The following is a 13415-nucleotide window of genomic DNA, read 5'->3' as shown; positions in this document are numbered from 1 at the left end:
TGAACTGCAACCACAAACTTTGATATTTAAGAAAAACTGTGTTTCCTTATTTTCCTTAAATTAAGCTTGACTCTGAGCCCCTGTCACATCAAGCTGGCAGGAAAATTTAATCTCAATTTCCTCTCCTTTACACTCCCAGATCAGGCATAGTATTTGAAGAGGCCTCTCCAGTCTTTAATCCATATTGGTTACTACTGAGATTCCCATGGTTCTTGAAGCCACACAGACCCTTCAATTTCAGGCACTATGTTTCAGTAAAGCATGGGAATCCCTGCTGTTTGGAAACCCTGAAGTTTAGAGCAGGCCTTTCTGAGGCTAGACTCTTAGGTCTTGGCACTACTTCAGGACACTGCTGGGAGAGAAGAGACACACCAGTCCTTTCCCAGCCTAAAGAAATCTCCATTTCCTCCTGTAGTTTTTATTTTTTGTTTCAGATACAGGGTCTTGCTCTGTTGCCCAGGCTGTAGTGCAGTGGGGTGATCACAGCTCACTGGAACTCCTGGGCTCAAGCAATCCTTCTGTCTCAGGCTCCTTAGTAGCTGGGACTACAGGCATGCATCACCATGCCTGGCTAATTCTTCAGTTTTTTTTTTTTAATATTTATTTATTTATTTATTTATTTAGAGACAGAGTCTCGCTCTGTTACCCAGGCTGGAGTGCAATGGCACAATCTCAACTCACTGCAACCTCTGCCTCCTGGGTTCAAGTGATTCTCCTACCTCAGCCCCCCAAGTAGCTGGGATTACAGACATCAGCCAATACGCCTGGCTAATTTTTTGTATTTTTAGTGGAGACGGCGTTTCACCATGTTGTCCAGGCTGGTCTCGAACGCCTGACCTCAAGTGATCCACCTGCCTCAGCCTCCCAAAGTGCTGGTATTATAGGCATGAACCACCACACCCAGCCAGCTTTCCATTCTTTTAAACATCACAGATAAAGAAATACAAACTGCCTACCTGCCTGCTTGGAAGGGATAAAGGGGGAGAATGTAGGGTATTAGTGTCTCCATAAATTACCCTGCCATATCAGTAAAAGCCTTTGAATCGCTTCAACCAGGGAGTTGGAGGTGGCAGTGAGCTGAGATTGTACCACTGCACTCCAGCCTGGCAACAAAGTGAGATTCCGTCTCAAAAAAAAAAAAAAAAAGAATCATGAAAAATTTCAGAAATATGATTTCTGAAAAATCAAGTGTTGTGCTCTATATTTAAAAGCCTGCCACTAGGAGGAGACAAATGAATTAAAAATTGTTTAACCTGTTCTTTTAGAACACATTTTCTTTTTTTTTGTTTGTTTTTGAATTTTTTTTTTTTTAGAGACAGGATGTCGCTTTGTCCCCCAGGCTAGAGTGCAGAAACGCTATCATAGTTCACTGCAGCCTTGATATCCGGGGCTTAAGCGATCTTCCCACCTCAGCCTCCACAGTAGCTGGGACTACAGGCTCATGCCACCATGCCCGGCTAATTTAAAAAATTTTTTTGTAGAGATGGAGTCTCACTATGCTGCCCAAGCTGGTCTTGAGCTCCTGAGATCCAGCAATCCTCCTGCCTCAGCCTCCCAAAGCACTGGGATTACAACCGTGTGCCACCTCACTTTGTCTTAAAAATCAACATTTTACACTTACGTAGTAGTTTATATTCCATTTAAGGACAATACGAGCTTTTAAAAATGTATCTTATTCTGTTTTAGATTGAAAACTAAATGTTAATCGACTGGTTCTCAAACTTCAGCTGTATCAGAATCAGCTGGAGGGCTAATTAAAATGCAGACTGCTCAAGCCCCACCCCCAGAGTTTCTGATTCAGCAGGTTTGATATAGGAGAGGACAGAAAATATGCCTTTTTTTTTTTTTTTTTTGAGACAGGGTCTCACTCTGTCACCCAGGCTGGAGTGCAGTGGTGCGATCTCTACTCACTGCAACCTCCATTCCCTGGGTTCAAGTGATCCTCCCACCTCAGCCTCCTGAGTAGCCATGCATCACCATGCCTGGCTATTTTTTTTTTGTATTTTTAGTAGAGACATGTTGCCCAGGCTTGTCTCCTGAGCCCAAGCAATCCGCCGGCGTCAACCTCCCAAAGTGCTGGGATTACAGGCGTGAGCCACTGCGCTCGGCCGAACATACGCCTTTCTAACAAGGTCTCGGGTGATTCTGATGCCCTGGTCTAAGGAACACGCTTTGAGAACCACTGTGCTAGATGACAGTAGACGTCAACACCACCTGCCAACAATCAGATTCAATTAAATATTGAGAACACACTAAGTAAAGTATTCCAGTTTGCTAGAAAGTAATGTAGTGTTAGAAATAAGACTGGAATTACCGTCTTTGAAGGCCTTGAATTCAAAAGAAAGCACTTGGCTGGCGTGGTGGTTCACGTCTGTAATCCCAGCACTTTGGGAGGTTGTGGCAGCGGATCACCTGAGGTCAGGAGTTCTAGACCAGCCTTGACCAACATGGTGAAACCCTGTCTCTACTAAAAATACAAAATTAGCTGGGCGGGGTTGTGCCTACCTGTAATCCCAGCTATTTGGGAAGCTGAGGCAGGAGAATCGCTTGAATCTGGGAGGCGGAGATTGCGGTGAATGCAGGTTTTTGTTTGTTTTTTTTTTCTGAGACAGAGTTTTGCTCTGTCACCCAGGCTGGAGTGCAATGGCATGATCTCAGCTCACTGCAACCTCCTCCGCCTCCCAGGTTCAAGCAATTCTCCTGCCTCAGCCTCCCAAGTAGCTGGGAGTACAGGCCCTGCCACCATGCCCGGCTAATCTTTGTATTTTTAGTAGAGATGGGGTTTCACCATTTTGGCCAGGCTGGTCTTGAACTCCTGACCTCAAGTGATCCACCTGCCTCAGTCTCCCAAAGTGCTGGGATTACAGGTATGAGCCACTGCACCCATCCCATTCCTTTTATGTTAAAGCAAAAATAGATGGAGAAGATTGCAAAATCTGCATAACTTTTTTTTTCTTTCTTTCTTGAGACAGTGTCTCACTCTGTCACCCAGGCTGGAGGGCAGTGGCACTATCTCGGCTCACTACAACCTCTGCCTCCCGGGTTCAAGTGATTCTCCTGCCTCAGCCTATCGAGTAGCTGGGACTACAGGCGCTTGCCACCACACCCAGCTATTTTTAGTGGAGATGGGGTTTCACCATGTTGGCCAGGCTGGTCTCGAACTCCTGACCTCAGGTTATCCACTCACCTCAGCCTCCTAAAGTGCTGGGATTATAGGCGTGAGCCACTGCACCTGGCCAAATATAATTTTTTTTTAAAGTTCCAGTTCCAGAGTCATCTTTATTTAAAAAAAAAAAAAAAAGTTGAAGCTTTTCCTAAAGCATGGTCCTAAGGTTCAGATAGGTGGGTTCCTTAAGGGAAGGGGTAGGAAGTCGTGGTAGAAAGGAAATATAAGGCTGGGCTTGGTGGCCCACGCCTGTAATCACAGCCCTTTGGGAGGCCAAAGTGGAAGAATCACTTGAGCCCAGGAGTTCAAAACCAGCCTGGGTAGCATAGTCCCGATCTCTACAAAAAATTAAAAAAATAGCTGGATGTGGTGGCGCACACCTGTGGTCCCATCTACTTGGAAGGGTGAAGCAGGAGGATCATTAGAGCCTGGGACATTGACGCTGCAGTGAGCTGTGATGGCACCCACGCACTCCAGCCTAGGTGACAGAGCAAGACCCTGTCTCCAAAAAAAGAGAAAAAAGAAAAAAATATATATCAATATGGAAAAACAAATTTGGACATTTAAATATTGACTTAAGGCCGAGTGCGGTGGCTCACGCCTGTAATCCCAGCACTTTGGGAGGCCCAGGCAGACAGATCATCTGAGGTCAGGAGTTCAAGACCAGGCTGGCCAACATGGCAAAACCCCGTCTCTACTAAAAATACAAAAATTAGCTGGGTGTGGTGGCGAGTACCTGTAATCCCAGCTACTTGGGAGGCTGAGGCAGGCGAATGGCTTGAACCTGGGAGGCGGAGTTTGCAGTGAACCGAGATTTGCGCCTCTGCACTCCAGCATGGGCAACAGAGCAAGACTCTCTCTCTAAATACATGAACAAATAAATAAAAGTAAATATTATTGACCTAAAAGCAAAAGTTTAGAGGTGTTCCAAAATTTAACTTAATGTGATAACCAAAGGTGGCCGATCGATGGCCTTGAGGGAAACCATAAGCATTTGAGGACTGTCAGTGGAAGGGTAATTTGGCAGCTGTGGGTCTAGGGCAGCTTGACTCAGGAAACTTTTCTGTGGTCCAGGTACGGGGAGATGAGACCCTGGATGAGGGCAGTGACTGAGGAAGATAAAGGGAAAGGTCAGAGACATTCCAGTTATAAATCATAAGACTTGGGCGACTGCCTAAATGAGGAGGAAAAAAATCTCCAGTTATGAGCCTGAGAGTCAGTTCAGAAATATGGTACTGGCAACATGAGGTAGCTTGCCCCAGTTGCTCTGTCCAAACAGATAAAAGGATGATTAACCAGACCAGTGGTTCTCAAGTGTGGTCCCCAGATCAGTGTAGTCAGCATTACCTGGGATTTTGTTATAAATGCAAATTCGCAGGCCGTACCCCAGATGACTAAATCAGAAATGCTGGGAAGGGGTCCTACAACTTGTGATTTAAGCTCTCCAGATGATTCTGATGCATATTATTATTATTATTATTATTATTATTATTATTTTGAGTCAGGGTCTTGCTCTGTCACCAAGGCTGGTGTGCAGTGGTGTGATCACAGCTTACTGCAGCCTTGACCTCCTGTGTTCAAGTGATCCTTCCACCTCAGCCTCTTGAGTAGCTGGAACTACAGGCACACATCACCATGCCCAGCTAGTTTTTGTATTTTTAGTAGAGATGGGTTTTGCCATGTTGGCCAGGTTCTGATGCACATTTAATTTTGAAAACTGAACTAAGCCAGTCAAATTTTTTTCTTTTTTTTTTTTTTTTTAGATGGAGTCTCACTCTGTCATCCAGGCTGGAGTACAGTGGTATGATCTTGGCTCACTGCAACTTCCACCTCCCAGATTCAAGTGATTCTTCTACCTCAGCCTCTCGAGTAGTTGGGATTACAGGCACGCACCACTACGCCTGGCTAATTTTTTTTTGTATTTTTAGTAGAGACGGGGTTTCACCATGTTGGCCAGGCTGGTCTCAAACGCTGACCTCAAGTGATCTGCCCACCTTGACCTCCCAAAGTGCTGGGATTACAGGCGTAAGCCACCAAGCCCAGTCATATATATATATTTTTTCAGATGGAGTTTCGCTCTGTTTGCCCAGGCTGCAGTGCAATGGCGCGATCTCGGCTCACTGCAATCTCCACCTCCCGGGTTCAAGCAATTCTCCTGCCTCGGCCACCCAAGTAGCTGGGATTACAGGCATGCACCACCACTCCCGGCTCATTTTGTATTTTTAGTAGAGACAGGGTTTCTCTGTGTTGGCCAGGCTGGTCTCGAACTCCTGACCTCAGGTGATCCGCCCGCCTCGGCCTCCCAAAGTGTTGGGGTTACAGGCATGAGACACCGCGCCTGGCGTTTTTTTGTTTTTTTTTTTTCTTTCAGGAATTTGGGCTGGGCATGGTGGCTCACGCCTGTGATCCCAGAGCTTTGGGAAGCCGAGGCAGGAGGATTGCTTGAGCCTACCAGTTCAAGACCAGCCTGGGCAACATAGTGAGACACTGTATCTACAAAAAATTAAAAAATTAGCCAGGCAGCTGGACAAGGTGGCTCATGCCTGTAATTCCAGCACTTTGGGAGGCCAAGGTGGGCGGATCACCTGAGATTGAGAGTTCAAGACCAGCCTGACCAACATGGAGAAACCCTGTCTCTACTAAAAATACGAAATTAGCTGTGCGTGGTGGCGCATGCCTGTAATCCCAGCTACTCGGGAGGCTGAGGCAGGAGAATCGCTTGAACCCGGGATGCAGAGGTTGTGGTGAGCCAAGATCATGCCGTTGCACTCCAGCCTGGGTAACAAGAGTGAAACTCCATCTCAAAGAAAAAAAAAAAAAATTAGCCAGGCATGGTGGCACAGCTATAGTCCCAGCTACTCAGTAGGCTGAAGTGGGAGGATTGCTTAAGCCTGGGGTGCCAAGGATGCAGGGAGCTGTGATCATGCCACTGTACTCCAGCCTGGGTGACAGAGTGAGACTCTGTCAAAAAAAAAAAAAAAGAAAAAAGAGAAAAAGAATTTGAAGTTGATTATACAGAGAATCAGTCTGTTGAATGTGGGGAGAGAAGCTGAAAGTGGTTATAAGTGGTTATAGAGAGACATGATATGAGTAAACTGGCATTATGACTAAGCAGAAGCTATGACTAAATGAGGTAGTTGGCTGGTAGTCATAGAGACAGAGAGAAATGGTGATACACACCCTCGGGGTTGGGGAGTGCTGCATGACTCCTGCCACTGAGAGTGACACTTAACTCCATCTGTAGGTGTGCATAGAATTTGTTGTCCACTTCCATGTTCATTTTAGTTCCCAACTGTAGTCTAACCACTTGGCTGTTCTTAAGTTCCTATGATATTCTCATCTTTCTTGTCATGTGTATCCTCAAAATAGACTTCCTCCCAGCTACTCAGAAGGCTGAGACGGGAGGATCACTTGAGCTCAGGAGTTTGAGACCAGCCTGGGCAAGATAGCAAGACCCCCATCTCTTTATAAAATATGTGTATAGAGAGACTTCCTACTACTTGAGATGGCAGGAGTAAATCTGCGTTCCTAAAACTTGAAAAGTTGATACAGGTTAAGCAACCCTAATCCAAAAATCTAAAATCCAGAATTCTCCAAAATCCAAAGCTTTTTTTTTTTTTTTTTTTTTTTTTTGAGGTGGAGATTCGCTCTTGTTGCCCAAGCTGGAGTGCAATGGCGTGATCTCGGCTCACTGCAACCTCTGCCTCCCTGGTTCAAGTGATTCTTCTGCTTCAGCCTCCCAAGTAGCTGGGAGTATAGGCATGTGCCACCACACCCAGCTAATTTTGTATTTTTAGTAAAGATGGGGTTTCTCCATGTTGGTCAGGCTGGTCTCCTGACCTCCGGTGATCTGCCCATCTCGGCCTCCCAAAGTGCTGGGATTACAGGTGTGAGCCACCATGCCCGGCCCAAAATCCAAAACTTTTTGAGTGCCAATGTGATGCCTCAAGGGAAAACTCCACACCTGACCTCATGTGATGGGTCAAAGTCAAAACTTTGTTTCAGGCTGGGCACAGTGGCTCACGCCTGTAGTTGCAGCACTTTGGAAGGCCAAGGCAGGTGGATCACTTGAGGCCAGGAGTTCCAGACCAGCCTGGCAAACATGGCGAAAACCCATCTCTACTAAAAATACAAAAATTAGCTAGGCATGGTGGCACACACCTGTAATCCCAGCTACTTAGGAGGCTGAGGCATGAGAATCGCCTGAACCTGGGAGGCAGAGGTTGCAGTGAGCCAAGACTGCCCCACTGCACTCCAGCCTGGGTGACAGAGTGAGACTCTATCTCAAAAAACAAGAACAACAAAAAGAACTAAATAAATGGGAAAGCATCCCATGTTCCTTGATTGGAATGCTTAAAAATTTTTTTGTTTGTTTGTTTCAGAGGAGGGGAAGGAGAAAAAAAAAAAGAAAGAAAAAAACTTTACTTCAACCAGCACATGGTTTATGCTTGTTATCCCAGTGCTTTGGGAGTCTGTTGCACGAGGATCACTTCAGCCCAGGGGTTCAAGACCAGCCTGGGCAACATAGCAAGATCCCATCTCAATTTAAAAAAAAAAAAGAAAACTTTATTTCATGCACAGTTATTTAAAATATTATATAAAATTACCTTCAAGCTATGTGTATAAACTGTATATGAAACATAAATGAATATTGTGTTTAGACTTGGGTCTCATCCCCAAGATATCTCATTATACATATGCAAGTATTTCAAACTCTGAAAAAAACAGAAATCTGGAACACTTCTTTTTTTGAGACAGGATCTTGCTCTGTCACCCAGGCTGGAGTGCAGTGGCATAATCTCAGCTCACCGCAACCTCCACCTCCCACATTCAAGCAATTCTCCTGCCTCAGCCTCCCGAGTAGTTGGGACCACAGGTGCACACTACCACCCCCAGCTAATTTTTGTATTTTTAGTAGAGATGGGGTTTCACCATGTTGGCCAGGCTGGTCTCGAATTCCTGAGCTCAAGGGATCCACCCCCCTTGGCCTCCCAAAATGTTGGGATTAGAGGCGTGAGCTACTGCACCCGGCCAGAAATCTGAAACACTTCTGATCCCAAGCATTTCATATAAGGGATACTTAACCTGTATAGCTTCAAAGTAGATTGAGCAAAAGTTTAAATTAATAAAAACAATTACTTTAAAAATTATGGGCTTAGGCCGGGAGTGGTGGGTCACGCCTGTAATCCCAGCACTTTGAGAGGCCGAGGTGGGTGGATCACGAGGTCGGGAATTCGAGACCAGCCCGACCAACATGGTGAAACCCCATCTCTACTAAAAATACAAAAATTAATTGGGCGTAGTGGTGCGCCTGTAATCCCAGCTACTCGGGAGGCTGAGACAGGAGAATTGCTTGAACCCGGGAGGAAGAGGTTGCAGTGAGCCGAGATCGCGCCATTGTACTCCAGCCTGGGCGACAAAGCGAGACTCCATCTCAAAAAGAAAAAAAAATCATGGGCTTGGCTGGGCATGATGGCTCACGTCTATAATCCCAGCACTATGGGAGCGAGGTGGGTGGATCACTTGAGGACAGAAGTTTGAGACCAGGCTGGCCAACATGGTGAAACCCCATCTGTACTAAAAATACAAAAATTAGCCGGGTGTGGTGGTGCGCACCTGTAGTCCCAGCTACTCAAGAGGCTGAGGCAGGAGAATCGCTTGAACCCAGGAGGTGGAGATTGCAGTGAGCTGAGACCACACCACTGCACTGCAACCTGGGCAGGAGAGTGAGACTCCATCTCAAGGACAAAAAAAATATATATATATATATATATATATAGAGAGAGAGAGAGAGAGAGAGAGAGAGAGAGAGAGAGAGAGAGAGAGAGAGAGAGAGCTGGCCAGGCAAGGTGGCTCACACCTGTAATCCCAGTACTTTGAGATGCAGAAGTGAGCAGACTGCTTGAGCTCAGGAGTTTAAGACCAGCCTGGTCAACATGGTGAAACCCTGTCTCTACAAAAAAATATATAAGAATTAGCTGGGCATGGTGGTGCAGGCTTGTAGTCCCAGCTACTCAGGAGGCTGAGGCAGGAGGATCACTTAAGCCTGGGAGGTGGGAGGCTGCAGTGAGCCAAGATGGTGCCACTACACTCCAGCCTAGGTGACAGAGTGAGATCCTGTCTTTAAAAAAAAAATTACAGGTAATTTTTAGTTCTTTTTTAAAATAAAGTTTACAATCTTAACCAACTTTAAGTGCACAGTTCATTAATGTTACATGTATCCACGTTGTGCAACTGGTCTCCAGAACTACTTCATCTTGCAAATACTTTTTTTTTTATTTTTGAGACGGCGTCTCGCTCAGTTGCCAGGCTGGAGTGCAGTGGCGTGATCTCGGCTCACTGCAACCTCCGCCTCCTGGGTTCAAGCGATTCTCCTGTCTCAGCCTCTGAGTAGCTGGGACCACAGGTGCACACTACCACTCCCAGCTAATTTTTGTATTTTTACTAGATGGGGTTTCACCATGTTGGCCAGGCTGGTCTCAAATTCCTGAGCTCAAGGGATCCACCCCCCTTGACCTCCCAAAATGTTGGGATTACAGGCGTGAGCCACTGCACCCAGCCAGAAATCTGAAAACCTGCTGATCCCAAGCATTTCATATAAGGGATAACTCAATCTGTATAGCTTCAAACCTGTATAGTACAGACATAGTTTCACCATGTTGGCCAGGATGGTCTCCATCTCTTGACCTCATGATTCACCAGCCTTGGCCTCCCAAAGTGCTGAGATTATAGGCATGAGCCACCTCACCTGGCCTCAAATAATTACCTTTCTTTGTTTTTTTGTGTTTTTTTGAGACAGAATCTTGCTCTGTCGCTCAGGCTGGAGTGCAGTGGCATGATCTCAGCTCACTGCAAGCTCCATTTCCCAGGTTCACGCCATTCTCCTGCCTCAGCCTCCCGAGTAGCTGGGACTACAGGCACCCACCACCACGCCCAGCTAATTTTTTTGTGTTTTTAGTAGAGACAGAGTTTCACCGTGTTAGCCCGGATGGTCTTGATCTTCTGACCTCATGATCCGTCCACCTCGGCCTCCCAAAGTGCTGGGATTACTCTTTTTTTTTTTTTTAAGAAATGGGGTCTCACTATGTTGCCCAGGCTAGTCTCGAACTCCTTGACTCAAATGATCCTCTTGCCTCAATCTGCCCAAAGTGCTGGGATTACAGGTGTGAACCACTGTGCCTGGCCAAGAGTTACTTTTAGATGAAATGTGTTGTTACCTTTCCCCTTGAACAACCACCACTTCTAAATTAACCTTCACTTCTGATGCTGGGGTCACAGTTGGAAATCTTTATTTTTCTCTTCTCTTATGGCCTCCTTATTCAGGCAGTCACCCTGAAAATGTAGTACAGGTAATACTTTCTCAACTGGAATGTCTCTTGATCTCTCCTCTATTTCTCTCAACCACTGCCCCAATCCAAGTCTAAACTTCCCATCCTTAATTTCAACATCTTCTGTGTATAGTGTCTTTGTCTTTTCTTTAATTTTTTATATGTTTCATATTTTTCATATTGATCTTCAAAGAATAACAGTCGTGTAATTCGGGTAGAGTTGTGAACACAAAGATTCCATCAACTGTTAGTAAATGAGGCAGCAGTGTTGTCCGGCATTGTCAAAACTTTCGACAGGACCCTACATTGCCAGGAGTCTTAACTTCTTATCTGGTAAAAGAGAGGTTGAATTAAAAGAGATATCTCTAAATTCCTTTTCATCCGTGACATTGCCTATACCATTTTATTTGCTCTATCATCTTGATGGCATTGCTCTTTAGTCTATTTACAAAATATTACTTATTTAAATAGCTTGGTCTAGGGCTGGGTGTGGAAGCTCACGACTATAAACCCAGCCCTTTGGGAGGCCCAGGGGAGTTTGAGCCCAGGAGTTTGAGACCAGCCTGGGCAATATGGCGAAACCCCATCGCTACAAAAAATTAAAAATTAGCTGAGCATGGTGGCACATGTCCGTGGCCTCAGCTATTCGAGAGGCTGAGGCAGGAGGATCACTTGAGCCCAGGCTGCAGTGAGCTGTGTTTGCACCACTGCACTCCAGCCTGGGTGGCAGAGCAAGACCTAGTCTCAAAAATAAAAATAAAAAAATAATAAATAGCTTGGTCTTACAGAATGTTTTATTACCAACACATTTCAAGAAAGGAAGTTATAAGAGCAAAACTGTTGCACTTAGGGTGTTACGAATGTTTTCATTTGTTATGACAGTTTGACTTGTATCAGAACCCACCACACCTTATCAAACCTCACACTCTTCCTTTTCACCCACCAACTGGCCCTTTTGTTCCAACCAAGATGATTTATTGAAACTCTACATCCTGCCTTATATTCTTTTTGCCACTGGGCCTTTGCTAATGCTGTTTTCTTTGCCAGGCTGACTTTTGCTTCTCGGTCTTTGACGATTATGTCTCTCTTTTCTTTTTTTTTTCACCACATGGGTTTAATCTTCTCACATAGGTAATTAGAGTAGGTAGTCTTGAGCGGCAGTGTCTCCATCATGTCACCAGTGTCTTTTCTTCTTGTATCTTATGTTTTCTGTCTTCTATTCTGCTCATTGTCTCTCCTGATCAAAAGATGGCCTTTGCACCCCAGCCCCACGTGTCTGTGCCAGGGAAGTAGAAGAAAGCTGTAAGGAGAAAATAAAATAGAAAGTCCTTGCCTGGCATGGTGGCTCATGCCTGTAATCCCAGCACTTTGGGAGGCTGAGGCAGGCGGATCACCTGAGGTCAGGAGTTTGAGACCAGCCTGGCCAACATGGCAAAACCCTGTCTCTATTAAAAATAGAAAAATTAGCTGGGTGTGGTGGCATGCGCCTGTAATCCCAGCTACTCGGGAGGCTGAAGTAAGAGAATCTGGGAGGCGGACGTTGCAGTGAGCCGAGACTGCGCCACTGCACTCTAGTCTGGGAGACAGAGTGAGACTCCATCTCAAAAAAAAAAAAAAAAAGAGAGAAAGTCCAGTAGCGGCTGGGCATGGTGGCTCATGCCTGTAATCCCAGAACTTTGGGAGGCTAAGGCAGGCGGATCATTTGAGGTCAGGAGTTAGAGACCAGCCTGGCCAACATGGTGAAACCCTGTCTCTACTAAAAAATACAAAAATTAGCTGAGCGTGGTGGTGTGCACCTACAATCCCAGCCACTTGGGAGGCTAAAACACAAGAATCCCTTGAACCCCAGGGGGCAAAGGTTGCAGTGAGACAAGATGGCGCCACTGCACTCGAGCCTGGGCAACAGAGTGAGACTGTCTCAAAAAAAAAAAAATTACAAAAAGAACATCCAGTAGACTTTCATATAAGTCCCATTGACCAACACTGTGGAATATGGCCACCCTTGGGCTGTGAAGGAGGTTGGAAAATGTATGCTGTGGTTAGCAATATTCCTGCTCTCTCAGAAAGAAAAAAATAAATAAATAAAAGGACAATGAATTGAGGGAAGGCAGCTAGTAGTGTCTGCTCCAGTCTCTAAAAATAGAAAATTTTCAGGCTGGGCACAGTGAGTCACACCTGTAATCCAGTATGTTGGGAGGCTGAGGTGGGAGGATTGCTCAAGCGAGTTTGAGACCATCCTGGGCAACATGGCACTACCTCATCTCTACAAAAAATTTTTTAAAAAAAATTAGCCAAGCGCGGTGGCATGTGCTTGTAGTCCTGGCTACTCAGGAGGCTGAGGTGGGAGGATCACATGCACCCACGAGGTCGAGGTTGCAGTGAGCTGTGTTCATACCACTGTACTCCAGCCTGGGCAACAGAGCAAAACCCTGTCTCAAAACAAACAAACGAACAAACAAAAAACATTTTTTTCATAGAGAAGCATTGTCACTGTGTTGCCCAGGCCGGTCGCGATCCCAGCACTTTGGGAGGCCACAAGTGATCCTCCCACCTCAGCCTCCCAAAGTTCTGGGATTACAGGGGTGAGCCACCTTGCCTGGCCTTCCAGTCTCTTCTTGTTCATCTTGTGGGGTGGGGTTACCTCATTATTTTCCCAATAGGACACCTAATAATAATGACCACCAGTTAAGTAACTATCATAAACCAGGAAGTTTGTCAAATCCTTGATGTTCATTTTTTTCTTCAGTTCTTACAAGAAGCCTGAAGGTAGATTATTACCACCCTCAGTTTACAGATGGAGGAATGGAGACTGACAAATATGTCTTGTCCAAGGCTTCACGTAGGCAATAGGTGACAAAGTCTAATTTTTCTTTTTTTTTTTTAGATAGGGTCTTGCTCTGTTGCCTGGGCTGGAGTGCAGT

Source organism: Pan paniscus, chromosome 5 (assembly GCF_029289425.2).
Source record: "Pan paniscus chromosome 5, NHGRI_mPanPan1-v2.0_pri, whole genome shotgun sequence".
In the NCBI taxonomy this organism is placed as follows: Eukaryota; Metazoa; Chordata; class Mammalia; order Primates; family Hominidae; genus Pan; species Pan paniscus.
This window is presented reverse-complemented; position numbering follows the sequence as displayed.